This window comes from Hemicordylus capensis, chromosome 1 (assembly GCF_027244095.1).
Source record: "Hemicordylus capensis ecotype Gifberg chromosome 1, rHemCap1.1.pri, whole genome shotgun sequence".
Lineage (NCBI taxonomy): Eukaryota > Metazoa > Chordata > Lepidosauria > Squamata > Cordylidae > Hemicordylus > Hemicordylus capensis.
The window spans coordinates 55,688,270-55,704,195 of NC_069657.1; the positions used below are offsets into that span (position 1 = coordinate 55,688,270).

Genomic DNA, 15,926 nt, shown 5'->3' on the forward strand with positions numbered 1-15,926 from the left:
TGGCAATAGCTGGAAAGAGTGCAACGTAGTGATGGGCAAGTGGGTGAGACTGCAGGAGTCTTAATTATAACTGATGCATGATGGCAATAAATATTGGATTTGTGAATTGTGCTCTTTGCACAGTTGCATGAGTGACGGCGGAGCTCATATATTTGCATTATGCAACTCTGTGAAAAGGGGGAGGTAGATCTGTGAAGAATCCTTGCTTGTCACTATCAGCCCCATTAATTGCACACTTGTGCAGGTATGAGATTAAGGGAAATAATCATGGCAAGCAAGGATTAACTGTTCATGTTTAATAACTCTGCTGCAGATCCACTGAATTGCCTTGAGCTAGTAGTTTATCTCTCAGATTCAGTTATTTGTCCCATTTTACAAATAACTGAAGGGATAAAGGTCAAGGCCAGTTAATGAACCTATGGTATAGTTCTTAAGCGTCAACAAGAGCAGCTCCTTCTACAGTGTCTTCTAAATGCTTAGTTCGTTAACAATATACTGTATATGTGTTTATTACTTTTGACTGGCTCTGTAGTCTGTGGCTTCATTCACCAACTTGTATCATCTGGAGCTCCTCATTTTTCTAGTACCTGCTTTTTGCTTCTTGTACATTTGAAGTCTAAATTGTGTTGGGCAATCTAGAGCAGTATGCCATCAGGGATGATACTGCTCAACAACATGGAGCTTGAAAAAATATGCCCGATGCCTCAGAGTCAAAGGAATATTTGATGTGAGAGTGGATCTCCCGACATCTTTTTCCTTTTCAAAAAGCTCCTGGGAATGGAGTGGGATTTGAACTATGGCCACAGCATGGAGGGGCAGAAATACTGATCTCTTGCTCTTGCCCCAGTTTTTCAATTTATATACACCTTCCTATCCTGCTATTAGCTGCAGAGGGGAAAACATTACAGACACAAAAATTTAAAAAGTTAAAAATTAACTTGGAATGTGGGTGGGATTTGGATTAGGACAGTGGTGGGGGAGAAAGGGTTAGTTAGCCATGTATAGCCGCAATTCAAGCTGCCACAGATTTCTAAGAAAGACATCTAGAATTCCAATCACAGCACTTCCATATCATGTCTAGTTTGGCCTCCAGTGAGCAGAAAGCTTCTGCTATTGACCCTGCTTCTCACCCCACTGAGCTCCGTCTAACTTACCAAAAGCTTTCAGAATCTATGGGAGGAGAACTGATCTTATGGTAGCAAGCATGAATTGTCCCCTTTGCTAAGCATGGTCCATCCTGCTTTGCCTTTGAAGGGGAGACTACATGTGACCATTGAAAGATGTTCCCCTCAGGGGACGGGGCCACTCTGGGAAGAGCATCTGCATCACTGCATGCTTGTATGTAGAAGGTCCCAGATTCCCTCCCTGCCAGTGGTGTAGTGTTGCAGGGATGGCCAGGGATGCAGTCCCATTACTTTCCCCCCTCCAGGGTCCCAGCAGGGATGATGCATAGCAGGCGTATGTACAGGAACTGGCGCAGGGCACTGAACGGCCAGAACATAAGGAGCAGGCGCATTCCTAAAGTGGAAAAAAGGAGCCACTCCAGGCCAACTGGGACGGAGTGAGGACGTGGGTCCACCATACCAGGGTGAAGCACACACCAACTGACCACCCCGACTTTTGCCGGCAAAGCTTGCCTTGGACAGTGTCCCCGGCCTACTATTGACTAGCCTCTACGTGTACAGTTCCAGAGACAATGTGCATCATATCTAGGGAAACGATGTCCCTAACTGTGGGGTTGGGAATAGCTCTTGCAGCACGCTAGTACATGCATTTCTTGTGGAATGGCCTCACAGATATTGGTTTGGGTGCCCCAACCTGGTTGGGGTAGGAGAAGCCGAAGTATCTGTTTGACCACTCAGGTATGGCTGTGGGTTGATGTATTTATATTGTTCCCAGCCACCTGGGGCTAAGTGAATCCCCACCCAGAGGTATAGGCAGTAGTCCATGCCACCTGGCTTAAGGACTGCTGGGTGTGCACACATGCTGACATATATTCTAATGAGCAAATTGCCAGGTTGGGAGGTCCAGTACCCCTCACATGGTGGGCAAGGCCCCCACGAGTGGGATGGGGTCCTGTTTGGGTTAGCAACATTGCTTGGAGACCCACATGGAGGGGAGGTGGGGCCCAGGTTAAGACCCTTACCCGCATATAGGAAACTGGTTCTCCTTAGGAATCTCTGCATTCCAGGTGGAGAGCTGGTTGCAACATCCCTGGTGGACACAGTATTGTTCCCATTGACATTGTGAATAGGGAGTTCGTCCCTGCAAAGGATGTTTATGGGCCCCCTCAGGAGGAGTGTCAAGGGGTACAGCTGAATGTGGGGAAGTATCCTTCTTTGCATGATGGAGAACCTACCGATACTTCGGTATGTTGTTTGATTTCACTGAGGGAGGCTGGGAGAATGAGTCCCAGGGAATATGGGACAATAATATACATGTACATGACTGAGTGGGGATCTTGCATGATCCTGGTGAACAAGACAGCTACTGAAAATGAAACATGCAGGAATGACATGTACACCTGGGATAACCCCTTTCGAAATTTATGGCTCGGCATCACCTGTGCCTACCATAGGGATCGCTCCCTGACCAGTGTTTGGTACGGGGGTATGGCAGGTAACTCAGGGAGCTTTAGCCTGAATGACCAGTGTAAAACATCCCTCAATCTTGGGGAGAAGGGGTGAGAGGACAGAGTTTGGATCAGGCGGCTTTCTGACCCTTATCCTGAATGAACCAGGGATGTATTGGCTTTGTGGCCAAGCAGCATACAAAGCACTACCTTCTAGGTGGAAGGGTCACTGTGCCCCATCCTATTTGGTCCCTAGGGTAGAAGTACATCAGCTTTTGAATGCCTCCAAGGTATTGAATCTAGGGAGCTTTCTGCATCGAGCAAAAAGAGACATCAATTCGATAGCAGTACGGAACACAGGGTTTCACAAAGCCTGGAGGGCAATCCTACCCGGTCTGGGAGTGATTGAACTGGGTTGAATGCAGAAATTCCTGTAAATTTCCCAGGGATTTTAGGAAACGCCTTGCAGGTGTTTCATAACACAGGGGTCCAAACAAATTGGGATCCTGGATGGCTTACCAGCTGGTTGCCTGATCAGCAGTAGGTGGGTACGCTCCCTAGTCCTGAGTCTCTTAAATTTGGGCATTATCCTTTTTGCTTGTTGTTGTTTTGTTAATTGTGTACCCTGCTACCTATCTACTGTTAGAGGATATGGAACCTATGGAGAGCCATGTATGCACAGAGGTCCTAGATTTGGACTATTCTGCTCGCAGTGACTTGAAAGATTCACCCCTTCAGGGAATAGACTATGAATGGAGGCAGCTTTATGCTTAATGGGGAGAGAAGGTCACCACATCCTCTGTTCTTGAAACCGCCCCATTGCCCTCTGGAGCAAGCGCCCAGCTGGCAGAACTGGTAGCGCTTACCAGAGCGTTGGAATTGGCTGCGGGCTATAGGGTGCTGCCTTGTGGGCTGAACGGGGATCTGGTCAGCCTGTTAAATATGGAACCCAGATTGCTCAGTTGCTACAGGCAGTTCAGCCCACAGCCGTGGCAGTTATGCATTGCAAGGGACGTTAGGGTGGGCAAGACCCTATAGCGCGAGGGAATGCCTTCGCTGATTCAATTGCCAAGCATGCAGCTCGGTTGAGGGAGGTCCCTGCTTTCCAAACCCCCTTGGTAACCTATCCACATCCTTTACCTTTGTCCCCTGAATATACTAAGGCGGATATGCAGTCCCTACCCACTTTGTCCCATGAGGACTGGACATAGAATGAGAATGAGTGGTGGATAAAGAGATGCTAGCCATGATATTTATGGATGGACAAACTGTAGTGTTTCGGGGTCAGGATGGTACTCTGGGTAGTATGGGATTTGATGAATTGATATATAAGCTTGGGGACAGCTACCCAGAGGATGTTTCGTATGATGCTGTTTTGTAAGAAGGAGACATGGATGCTCCAAAGAGATCTCAAGGTTCAGATTTGAACAAAAGAAAGGGGGGACTTATGTATGCAAAGTCTTTGACTTTCTACATGGAAATCGTGTGCTGCTCTTGCTATTCCAACTGTTTGATAAGGCAGCTTCCTATGTTCCTAAGACAGGAAGAATGGTAACAGACCCTTGATCCATCTAGCTCAGTGTTATCTACATGGACTGGCAATGGCTCTCCATGGTGTCAGGCAGGAGTCTTTCCGAGCCCTTCCTGGAGAAACTGCCAGGGACTGAACCTGGGAACATCAACATGCAAGTCCTGTGGTGGACTAGTGTCAGGAGATACTAAAACAAATGGCAGGGAGGGAATGCCCACTGATGAAATACATGGATTCCTTCCAAATGGCCATGGAATGCATAGAATTTCTGAATGGCCATTGGCCTTTCAGAAATTCCATGCTTTTCTGTGGCCATTTGGAAGAAACCTGTGCATTGCAGTGGTCATTCCCACTATTCATTCTAGTACATTCCCTAGAGTCTACATGATCCTTGACTTCTTGGATCCTGGAATCCCCCCTTCTTGGACTTCTGAATCCTGGAACTCCCCTTCTTGGAACCCCCCCCCCCTAGCATCTATCTAAGTGAGGGTGTGGCCATTGGGATGGGTGTGGCTATGGGGCATGGCTATCGGGGTAGGTGTGGTTATGGGGGTTGTCATGAAGTGTGCCTGCACTACTGAATTTGAGACTACATCACTGCTTCCTGCCATCTCCAAGACAGGACTGAAAGAGACTCCTGCCAGCAACCTTGGAGAAGCTGCTGCCAGTCTGTGCAGACAATACTGAGCTAGATGGACTGATGGTCTGACTCAGTATATGGCAGCTTTCTATGTTCCTATGACCTGCCATGTTTCACTAGCCCTGCTCAAGTGTCATGGTTTTTCAGTTGATAACCCTACTTATTTGTGATCACAAGTCACATCCTAACTAAACTATTTTCTTTCTGATCTATGATCGTAATAAAGTTACTTACTAACTAAACTATTTTCAAAAGCTCAGTTGTTATGAAGCCATAATAACGAACTAACTTACAAAGGATTTAGGACCGGGCTTTCTCTATTTCTTCTCCAGGGCTTTGGAATATGCTCCCTGCTGAAATAAGAGCATCTCCTTCTCTGTTTGTTTCCAGAAAGCCCCTCAAGATTCACAAGCTTTTAATCAGAATTAATTTTAATAATTTTAACTGTTTTAATAACTGCTGTATGCTATTGTTTTTGTGTCATGTATTTTAATATGTGTTGACTTTTAAATATTTTAAATTTTGTACACCACCTAGAGATGTACATATCAGGCAGTATAAAAATATGAAAATAAATAAATAAATAAATAAATAATCAACCTGTAGCTTACTAACTTGTTTCCAAAAGCTTGGTTGTTATTTATTATTTTTGTACACTGCTCCAAACTTCTGTCTCTGGGTGTTTTATAACAAAATAAAACAAATTAAAACAGAAATCAAAACCTTAAAACAATTTAGAACCACAAGTCTAATTCAAAATCTTGGGTGAATAAATGTATCTTTAAAGACTTTTAAAAAGTTGTCAGATATGGGGAGGGTCTTATTTCAGCAGGGAGTGCTTTCCAGTTATGAAGCCATAGAGGGAAACAGACCCATCCTTTCTCATTCAGTTCTTCCTGAGTGTTGTTGAGAGCAATTAAAAAAGATGTTGCTTGAAGAAAAATGTATAACTTTTTAGGGTAGGTCTTAAGCCACCTAATGGCGCAGCGAGAAATGACTTGACTAGGAAACCAGAGGTTGCCAGTTTGAATCCCCGCTGATATGTTTCCTAGACTATGGGAAACACCTATATCGGGCAGCAGCGATATAGGAAGATGCTGAAAGGCATCATCTCATCCTGCGTGGGAGATGGCAATGGTAAACCCTCCTGTATTCTACCAAAGAAAACCACAGGGCTCTGTGGTCTCCAGGAATTGACACTGACTCAACGGCACACTTTACTTTACATAATAGCCATGATGTCTCAAGTGCTATATGTGTAAGCATGTGAAACAAGGGCACAAATTTTACCCTGTTAAATTGTAAGATATTAATATTGAAATAGCTCTTTCTTCCTTAGAGCATAAGATGGAGTTTTGCAATGAGATGGAGGGACCGTTTTGGGGAGGGAGAGTTTAAGGGCAGTCTGCGAGTACTTCTGGATTCACACCTCTCCCTGGTTTCTCAGGTTGAGGCGGTGGCCAGGGGTGCTTTCTATCAGCTCTGGCTGATACGCCAGCTGCGCCCGTTTCTCGAAATCAATGACCTCAAAACAGTGGTACATTTGTTCGTAACCTCCAGACTGGACTTCTGTAATGCACTCTACGTGGGGCTGCCTTTGTACATAGTCCAGAAACTTCAGTTGGTTCAGAATGCGGCAGCCAGGTTGGTCTCTGGGTCATCTCGGAGAGACCACATTACTCCTCTGTTGATGGAGTTACACTGGCTGCCAATAGGTTTCCGGGCAAAATACAAAGTGCTAGTTATAACTTACAAAGCCCTAAACGGCTTAGGCCCTGGGTATTTAAGAGAACATCTTCTTCAGTACAAGCCCCACCGCCCATTGCGGTCATCTGAGGAGGTCCGTCTCCAGTTGCCGCCAACTCGTTTGGTGGCTACACAGAGACGGGCCTTCTCAGCTGCTGCCCCAAGATTGTGGAATGCACTCCCTGCTGAGATACGATCCTCCCCATCTCTGGCAATTTTTAAGAAACTACTGAAAACGCCTTTAACCAAGCTTTCTCAGCTTTTAAAAACTTGTTTTTAAATTGTTTTGGCTATTTAATTGGTGTTTTATGATGTTTTAATTGTTAATTATTATTTATGTAGTTTATAATTTTTGTTTTGTTAATTGATTTTAATGGTGTTTTAATGTAAACCGCCCTGAGCCTTTTGGAAGGGCGGTATAAAAATTTTAATAATAAAAAATAATTAATAAATAAAAGATGAGTTTAATCCTTGAGGCTGATCCCAACAAGGACTTTTATGATGGAGATGTTAACAGAGAAGCTGTCAATACCAACTACAATGGGTTCCCCACACTTCCAGAAGATGGGCGTTTTCTCCACTGATAATTTTACCAGAGAAGTTGGTTGCTCCTAATCTTTGCAGGTTATTAACATTGATTAGGAGCTGGAAGTCTCCAGTGTCAAAGATAATTCAGGCTAGGAGAACCAGCTTTAAACTATTATACCTCTATAATGTTTTTTAAAATATCTAAATCCTGCATTTATGTATTTATTTAACATTTTTGTCTACTGATAGTGGTGGGTTGTGTGTGTGTATGTTGTGCCCATTTTACTTGTGGGTTTATGACCACACACAACAGAGGTAATTACTGCCTAAACTCATATTTCATGCACCTTCAGATAACAAAGTTCCTTATGAATATTTTAAAATATTTCTAGAGGCAAGTATGCCAGAACACTATTTTAAAAAACCATTTTTGTGAGACCTCATTAACTAATGAAGAAATAGCTAAAAGAAATAGGATTTAACTTCACAGGAGGGACATTAATAGTATACTTTGCTCCTTCCAGCTAGGCTTACTAGTATGCTTATTTATCATTATCTGTCTTATTTTATCATGCTTCAGCTTTATAGAAAAAAAACAAATCTGTAAATGCTTGGAAATATACTGCTTTTTAATGGCTAACTAGAAATAACATGATAAATAATCCTGTAGTAAAGACATGATGCAAAGCATTGTTTTGTGAGGAGTTCCTATGTGTTTGAAGTTGGCATTAACATCAAGGGCAAAACTTTAAGATATGCCATATTTAAAACCTACTTATCTCCTGCATGTACTGTATGCTCAAAACAGTATCTGTCACTTATTGCTTAATATCAAACAGATTTAATTTTGAACAAGAGCGTATTTATTCAGTGTTGACTCTCTTCTTCTAGTTGATTTCCCATCAAAGAAATCGGGTACACAAAACAGTACAAGGCAGACATGCCTAAGTTTTACTGACCTCAGTGAAACTAAGTCACACAGATTAAGTCATTCAGTCCTGTTGATTTCAAAGGTATTCATAAGGGTCAAGGTAGATGTAAAGTGGGAGATCCATGATCACATCTTCTTAGATCTTTTGATTTGGTAACAGAGCTGTGTGTTGTACCTTTCTTTCTTTCCCTTAATGGCTAATAGCAGGTTGAAGGGCAGGATCCAGTGGAGAAATGATACAAAGGAAGGGGCTAAGCTTCCCACTCCTAGCTCTGTGACTCCAAACCAAATCCCTTCCAAACAGTTCAGTTGCTTTTATCAAAGAAAAACACCAAGTTTGGAGATCTTGTTACAGATTTACTAACACACTTGTAGCTTGACCCTAACTTTCTCAAATCTGACTTCTTACACACAATGCCAAGCTAACTGCATTACAGTCAACTACAAGACTGAAAACAGTTTGAAACCGAATCAAAAGTATGTAGTGCTCTCTTTATAGATTCTGATTTGGGGAGCACTTAACTTGACTATATTGAGATTCCTATTGCCTGTAACATCAGTTCACTGGCCTTGACATCGAAAAGAAATTAGAGCTTATTCTTATCCCTAGAATGATCTCTATTACTCTTTCATCCCGACTCCCGGATAACTCTTTTCTATCCTATCTGGCCTTTGAATCAGATCTTATTCCACATTATTGGATCAGAAACTACAGAGACATATTGCAAATGTATTATTATTAAGAATATTTATAACCCGCTTTTCAACAAAAACTTTTAAGAGAGATTTACATATCAAACAAATAAGAGGACAGTTTCTTATCCCCAAAAGGCACACAATCATCAAAAATACACAAAAAAAGACACCAGCAAACAACCACTGAGAGAGACACTATGTTGGGATGGACAGGAACAGCTGCTCTCCCCTATAAGACAGCCACCATTTGAAATATTTATAAAAATATTTATAAAAATATAATATAGCCACCATTTGAAAAGGCACCTCCTGACCAGATAGCAGGAGTCATGCTATATTACAGTTCTAAGATAAAAACAGGCAATGAGGTCATTCTCACAACTGCTGGGGAGGGCTGGGGGGAAGGCAGGATTGTACCTACCTTTCCCCAATTGATCCTCTCCTTTTTTAGGCGCTGCCTCTTGCCTGCCCACACAACCAACACAGTGGCAGTCGCCCAGCGTGGATCGGGGGGAAGAAGTCCTGCATCCCACAGTGCACTGTGTGGGCAGCGGAGAGACAGCCTTCTGCAATGCAGCAAAGCACCTCTCCTTGGCCACACAACACTTGGGGATCTATGGCTGCCACTCCTGGCAGCTGTTTTTAGAGCCCTGACAGTGCATGCAATCAGGCAGTGAGGTAGGAAGTACAAGTGCATCCTCTTACCTCACTTTTAGCCAGGGTTTCAAACCCAGGCTACCCGGAGGAGCATCGGAATCGGGAGTGATCTAGGGATGTCTGGCAGTTCGTTCCAGGGGTTCGTGGGTTCGTGGTCAAACCACCCCCTCCCAGTTCCATTGGACCTGAACTCGTTATCGGATCGCTGGGTCTGGTTCAGCAGGTCCGTGAATTTTTTTTAAAAAAAATTAAAATCAAGGAGAAGTACCTGTAGTCCCTTCAGGGGGCTTGCTGAGGCCCCGGGGGGTGTGTGTTGTTCCACACGGGTTCCCTCTCCCCCCGCTGGCCTTCCTCATCACTGCCGCGGCTGCTGCGGCCAGGTAACTGAAGCATTTTTGGCTCTTTCGGGCCTCCGTAGGAGCGAGTGGCTGCCATCTTGGCAGCCGCCACACATGCGCAAACGCCCTCTGCGAGGCCACAGCCCAAAGGGGCTATAGGTACTTCTCCTTGATTTTAAAATTTAAAAAAAATTCACGGACCAGTCCAGGCCAATCCGGCCTCGAAACGAACCGAGCCAAATGGTTCCGTGCACACCCCTAGAGTGATCCTGGCAGTTCTCACAAACAGCTAGCCCCTACCTGGGCTAGCACTGCTCTACCCAAGTAGGGCTGGTCGTGAGAACGACGTCAATGAATATCCGTAATCACATTGCATAGCCTGCAGGCACTTCTGATAATGGCTGACATCTTAACAAATGCTGCGGGGGGCAGAGAAAGGCTGCACACCAACTGTGGCTCTGCTCCTGCTTCTGAAGCCTGGATTCTTGTGTGGGAGAATCTTGTGTGGGAGAATCCAGGCAGAGAACACTCTGCACTTAAGAAGCAGGAGCGGAGTCGTCGTAGGCATGCATCCTTGGGCTGCATATCTGCAAAGTTAGTTAGGATGTCAGCCAGTGTCTGCAGTGTGAACCCATGGCTTCCTTCCCAGATTGGAACACTGATCAGCCAACACTGCAGATGCTTTTCATGTGCTGTGCCACTCTTTGGACCTCATAACTCCAGAAGATCTAAAGTAACACCAAATGTTCCCAGAATGTTGTTACATGATTAATCATGGTGTTATCAAGCTATGTGGATACATATACATGGTTACTATACAGCATTTCATGACAGAACCTGTGTGTAATGCCATGCAGAAGCAGGCTGTATATCATAATACATTTTTGCACTGAAATATTTCCTTCTCTAGTTAGGAAGAATTTACAATGCACTCCATCTGAAACAAACATATTTAGGAAATCAGTGCTTCCCTTTTATTTATTTTTTTTCTCTGGTACAAAAACAAATTTACAAAATGTTGAATGTGTAGGCAAACACAATTTATGATGAGTCTGGGAATGCTAGCAAGCTGCATTCCTTGGACAAATATACATATTTTCCCTACCATATGTCCCCTCTGTTGGTAGCAAGCACTCATAGCCTCCAACATTTCATAGAGGAAAATAGGACCACCAAGGTAGTGCTGGCTTTGGGTTTAAGGGGGCACTCAGCAAACTGTCTTCCATGCTGCCCCCCCCCCCCGGGTTGGGCTCCAAAAGAGTCTCCCCGACATCACCATACAATGCCAATGGACACATCTGCAATCTTAGGGATCAGCAGTGGGCCCTGGGCCCTTGACAGTTGCCCAACAATGCTAACCCCCATGCCCTGCCCACAATCCCCACAACACCCACAAAACACATGATTACATTGCTGAAGTTGTTCCCTAACTCCTGTTCATTTATATTGCAATAATGTGTCCTATACTAGCTTCTCAAGCAAGGATAGTGGTTGTGAGAGGATGGACGGGAAGCTGTGCACTGAAAATCTGTGTCCATGAGCATGTATTTACATGTGTGAGCATTCAAATCAAGATGCAACTTCTAGATACTTTGAGAGAGCTGAAACTAGAAGCTTTCTAATGCATGTGTGTATTACTAGGGCTGTGTAGCCACCTAATGGTGCAGCGGGGAAATGTTTGACTAACAAGTAGAAGGTTGCTGGTTCAAATCCCTGCTGGTACTATATTGGGCGGCAGCAAAATAGGAAGATGCTGAAAGGCAACTTGCAGACGGACCTCTACGGATGATCTCAATGGGCAATGGGGATCATGAGGAAGAAGACGTTCTCTTATATACCCAGGGCCTAAGCTGTTTAGGGCTTTATAGGTTATAACCAGCACCTTGTATTTTGCCCAGAAACTTATTGGTAGCCAGTATAGCTCTTTTAATATAGGAGTAATATGGTCTTTTCCAGATGACCCAGAGACCAACCTGGCTGCTGTATTCTGTACCAACTACAGTTTCCGAACTAAGTACAAAGGCAGCCCCACATAGAGCACATTGCAGTATTCAGGTCTGGGGGTTACCAGCATATATACCACTGTTCTGAGGTCATTCATCTCAAGAAACGGACACAGCTGGCATATCAGCTGAAGCTGATAGAAAGCATTTTGGAATGACAAAAGAAAGTACTTTTTCACCCAATACATAATTAACCTATGGAATTCTCTGCCACGGGATGTGGTGATAGCCACGAGCTTGGATGGCTTTAAAAGGGGATTAGACAAATTCATGGAGGACAGGTCTATCAATGGCTACTAGTCTGGTGGCTTTAGAGCACCTCCAGCCTCAGAGGCCAGATGCCTCTAAATCCCAGTTGCAGGGGAGCAACAGCAAGAGAGAAGGCATTCCCTCACCTCTTGCCTGTTGGCTTCTCAGAGGCATCTGATGGGCCACTGTGTGAAACAGGAATAGATAGGCCTTGGACGTGATCCAGCATGGCTGTTCTTATGTTCTTAAACAGGTACTCTAAATCTCATAGAAAAACACACCAACCAACTCTAGTGCTGATTGTTCACTAGCAACACTCATACTACTGCAACAATATCAGATTTTGCATACTATGAAGAGTTCATTCACCTGTGTGTCCATTAATAGCATTTTATGACATCATCTATTACCTTTGCCCTTCAGCATTTTTCATTGCTAGACAGGACAGTTTCTATATAATAGAATGAGTGGACACAAATCAGCGCTAAGAAATCAATTAGTGAGCATTTTAGTCTCTACGAATACCTCGTATTAGGATGTTAGGAGTTAAACAAAATTATTCTAAAGAACAATTGAGGATGCAGGATTGCAGAAATGAAATTTATTATCATCATTATCATTCTTATATTGCTTTTCAAAAGAGCAATTCTCAAAATAGTTTACATAGCTAAAATAATGAAAAGATGATTCCATGCTTCAAAGTGACTCACAGTTTTGTTTTGTTTTTTAAAGACACAAGGAAAACACCTTGTGTGTCTTACTGGATGCACACTGAAAAAGAAGCTATTTAGACCGAATAGTGACAGTTGCTATTCCCTTGTTAAATACAACAGGGCCACCACTTTAGCCTATTTGCCCATAGTAAGCAGCAGTTTAACAAATCTTGATTGTATTTAACACAGCTTGAAGAATAATTTTGTACAGTTCTCACAGTACAAAAAGCAGTTGGCTCTAGCTTTCTCATTCTCATTCATGATACCAGGTATGTTGGTAGTACTGATTCTTTTTATTCTTTGTGTACTTTCCGTATCCCTAAGCAGCCCCCCCCCCAACAAAAGCTCTTGCTACAATAATTCATTTCTATGATTAATCTCTAAAGTGTATAAGAGTCATTTTGACTGCAATCCAACAAATACTTAAATAAGAGTAAATCCCATTTAACCCAGTGGGACTTGTTTCCAAATAACCATGCACAGCACTAGCGTGCAAGTCTCAAAATTTTTGCGGGTGCAAGCAGGTTCACTGTTATTAAAAAAAATGTTTATGTTTGAAGAACAAGTAAAATTTTCTAAATTTTCCAGGTCAAAGGACTGGCTTTCATGTGGATTGAGAATGAAGAAAGCACTACAGTTATGTGCACTAGTATCTGCAATCTGGGTCGTGATCTTTAATAATAATTATTATTTATGAAATGTGTACCTGGCCTTCCTCTGTGTTTATCCCATTTTGGTTATTTAAAATTATGCTACTCTTCAGCATAAAACTACCAGGATGGCCTGCAACAGTTATAAAACCATATGAAATAAACCCATATAAATTACTAAAACAAAATAATAAGCAGCAACAACCAGGTCTCTCAGCAGTCCTGCTTCTGTTTGTCTTTTTCATGTTGTTGTTGTTGCTGTTTTGGGGGGTGCTTTATGGATTTTACTGTTCAACTGATTTTAAGGTTTTAAATGTGGTTTTTATGGAGTTTTGTTGTATTTTAACTTTTGTAAACTGCCTTGGGATGCCTTATGAAAGACCGTCCAATATAAAAACGGAACATATAAACAAAGAAACCAACCAACCAATAAAAAGAGTAGATTAAAACTAGCTAGGTAACATGATTAAAGGTCTGGGCAAATGAAAACATTATCATTTGGTGCCAAAAAGACATCCAGTTTGCAACCAGGTAAGCCTCCCTAGGAAGGGCATTCCATATGCAGGTGCCATGACTGAAAAGGTTGGCTCACCTCAGTGGCATAGCCACTGTGCAACAAGGGAGGACAAAATCCCTGGGCCATGGGGAGAGGGTCTGGGGTTGTCACAGCACCTCTTGCCTCCATAGCCTGACATCTAGTTAGTGAATGAAACACTTGCTGGATGGGGGAAAGGAGACAGGTGGTGTTTCTATGCCCAATGCTGCCATGCCCACTGTGTCAATGTCATGATGACATCGAGGGTGTGGCCTGCATTGGGCCTAGAAGTGCCACCAGTTTGACTCTCTTAGCTGGTGAGGTGAGTGCTTTGTTCACCGGGTGCTCTTTTCTCTCCCTTGCTTGGAGCAAGGGAAAGAAAGGAGCACCCAACTGGTAAATAAAGTGCTCACATTACTGGTTGGGAAAGACCATCCAGTGGTGCTTCCAGACCCAAAGTCAACTATGCCCCTGCAATCAACATACTTCTGTTGTTGAATCAGGGGATGTGGTTGGTGCAGGGGCTGCCATGAAGGCAGGTGGTGGGAGGGGGCTGCAAAGGCAGGTGGCAGGAGAGGTCGCCGTAAGGCTTCCAACATCCCCCTCTCTCCAGTTACCATTTGCCTCACTTCAGAGGGGCAGGGATATCTGAAATGAAGAAGATCGTAATTTGGGGGCAGGCTCATGTGGGAGAAGACAGTTGTGGAGTTTCTGTCTGGGCAAGGTTCCGGTGCTCACCCCTTTTTCTTATGGGCAATGGTGGGTCTGGCCTCAGAGTATGCATGCCCTGGTGACCTCCCTAGTCTGGCACCTGTTCGCTCCACAGATCACCCAGGACCTCCGTCACCCTGTTTGGGTTGTCCGCTCTGCTTGGAGCAGCCTTCCCCTGACCAGCTCTCAGTGCTCTGGCCAGAGGTGCACCTAGGTAATTTGGGAGCCTGGACCTAAAGGCCTTTTGGTACCCCCACCACCACCACCACTACCATTGTCACCACCACCATATAAGCTGCAATGCACTATGTTTGACACCAGAACATGCTCAGGGAAACCTGGAAACTCTTTTTATTTTTAGAAGAGATTCTGAATTAGATACTTCCCACTGACTTGCAGAGATACACCACATTTTGCATGCTTTGCATCTGGAGGTCCCCCAGGCTGGGGGGACTGGACCTCTGCTCAGAAGTCCAGTCCAAAGAGCACCACTGGCTCTGGCCCCTCATCACAGGCTGGCCCATTGTTATATAGCTGCAAAATCCTGTGGCTTCTACAGGTTTGGCAATTTCAATCTTTTCGGTTTGGGCAATCTAAATCTTCCAGCAATTTATTTTTCTCAGATTCCTAAATCCACAAATCAGCACATTCAGATTACCAATACCAGGGTTACAAAATAAAATAAAATGGAAATGAATACAGTGCAGCCTGAACTTGAAACTGTCACACACACAAAATTGTTTACATTTTTTTTAAGTAGTTGTTGGCACAAAATGTGTTCCAGTGCAGATTGCTTCAAGAGAGCTCTTGGCAAGATCATCACAAGAAGGAGCAACACTTTAATATATGCTCAAGCAGCCAAACACAAAATGACACCAGGAAACCAAGTGTAGCAACAAACAAGGGGTGGGGGTGGGGGGAGAAGAACATCTCAGTTTAATACAAGCCCACATAACAAAAGGATCACTGTTTACAATTCATGGTTAAGAACACTACGCAATGCTCCTCAGAGCGAATATAGAATAGTTATATATAAGAAATGAGAATGATCAATTCAAGAGAATTTCCCAAGAGCCCTTTTGATTTATAATACAGTAAATATGACTACAGCTGCAGTCCACAAAGCCCTTACTCTGGAGTAGTCAGAATGAAGTGAACAGGATTTCTCTAGGATCATGTATTATAGCCTTAAAAAAGATGGACAAGTTTACGTGGGAAGAAGGATCTCTTTGATGTGACCTCCAGAGCAGACCATTTGAAGGAGGATTCAAGATGAACCGATTTACACTTAGACATCTGCTTGCAGCACTGCTGCCTTTCAAGTATGAACCAATATATCCAATGTCAGATTATCATGGTTTCATTATGGCCATTATGAAACTTGTGCCTGAAAAAGACAAGGGACCCCAGATTTCTCTGCATTTTT

The 15,926-nt window shown here is 43.6% G+C and overlaps 1 protein-coding gene across 15 annotated transcripts in view; it reads right to left on the reverse strand.

Annotated features, from left to right (window-relative positions):
- NPAS3 (neuronal PAS domain protein 3) overlaps positions 1-15,926 on the reverse strand; it is a 1,129,936-nt gene that overhangs the window by 49,877 nt on the left and 1,064,133 nt on the right. The window lies entirely within an intron of this gene.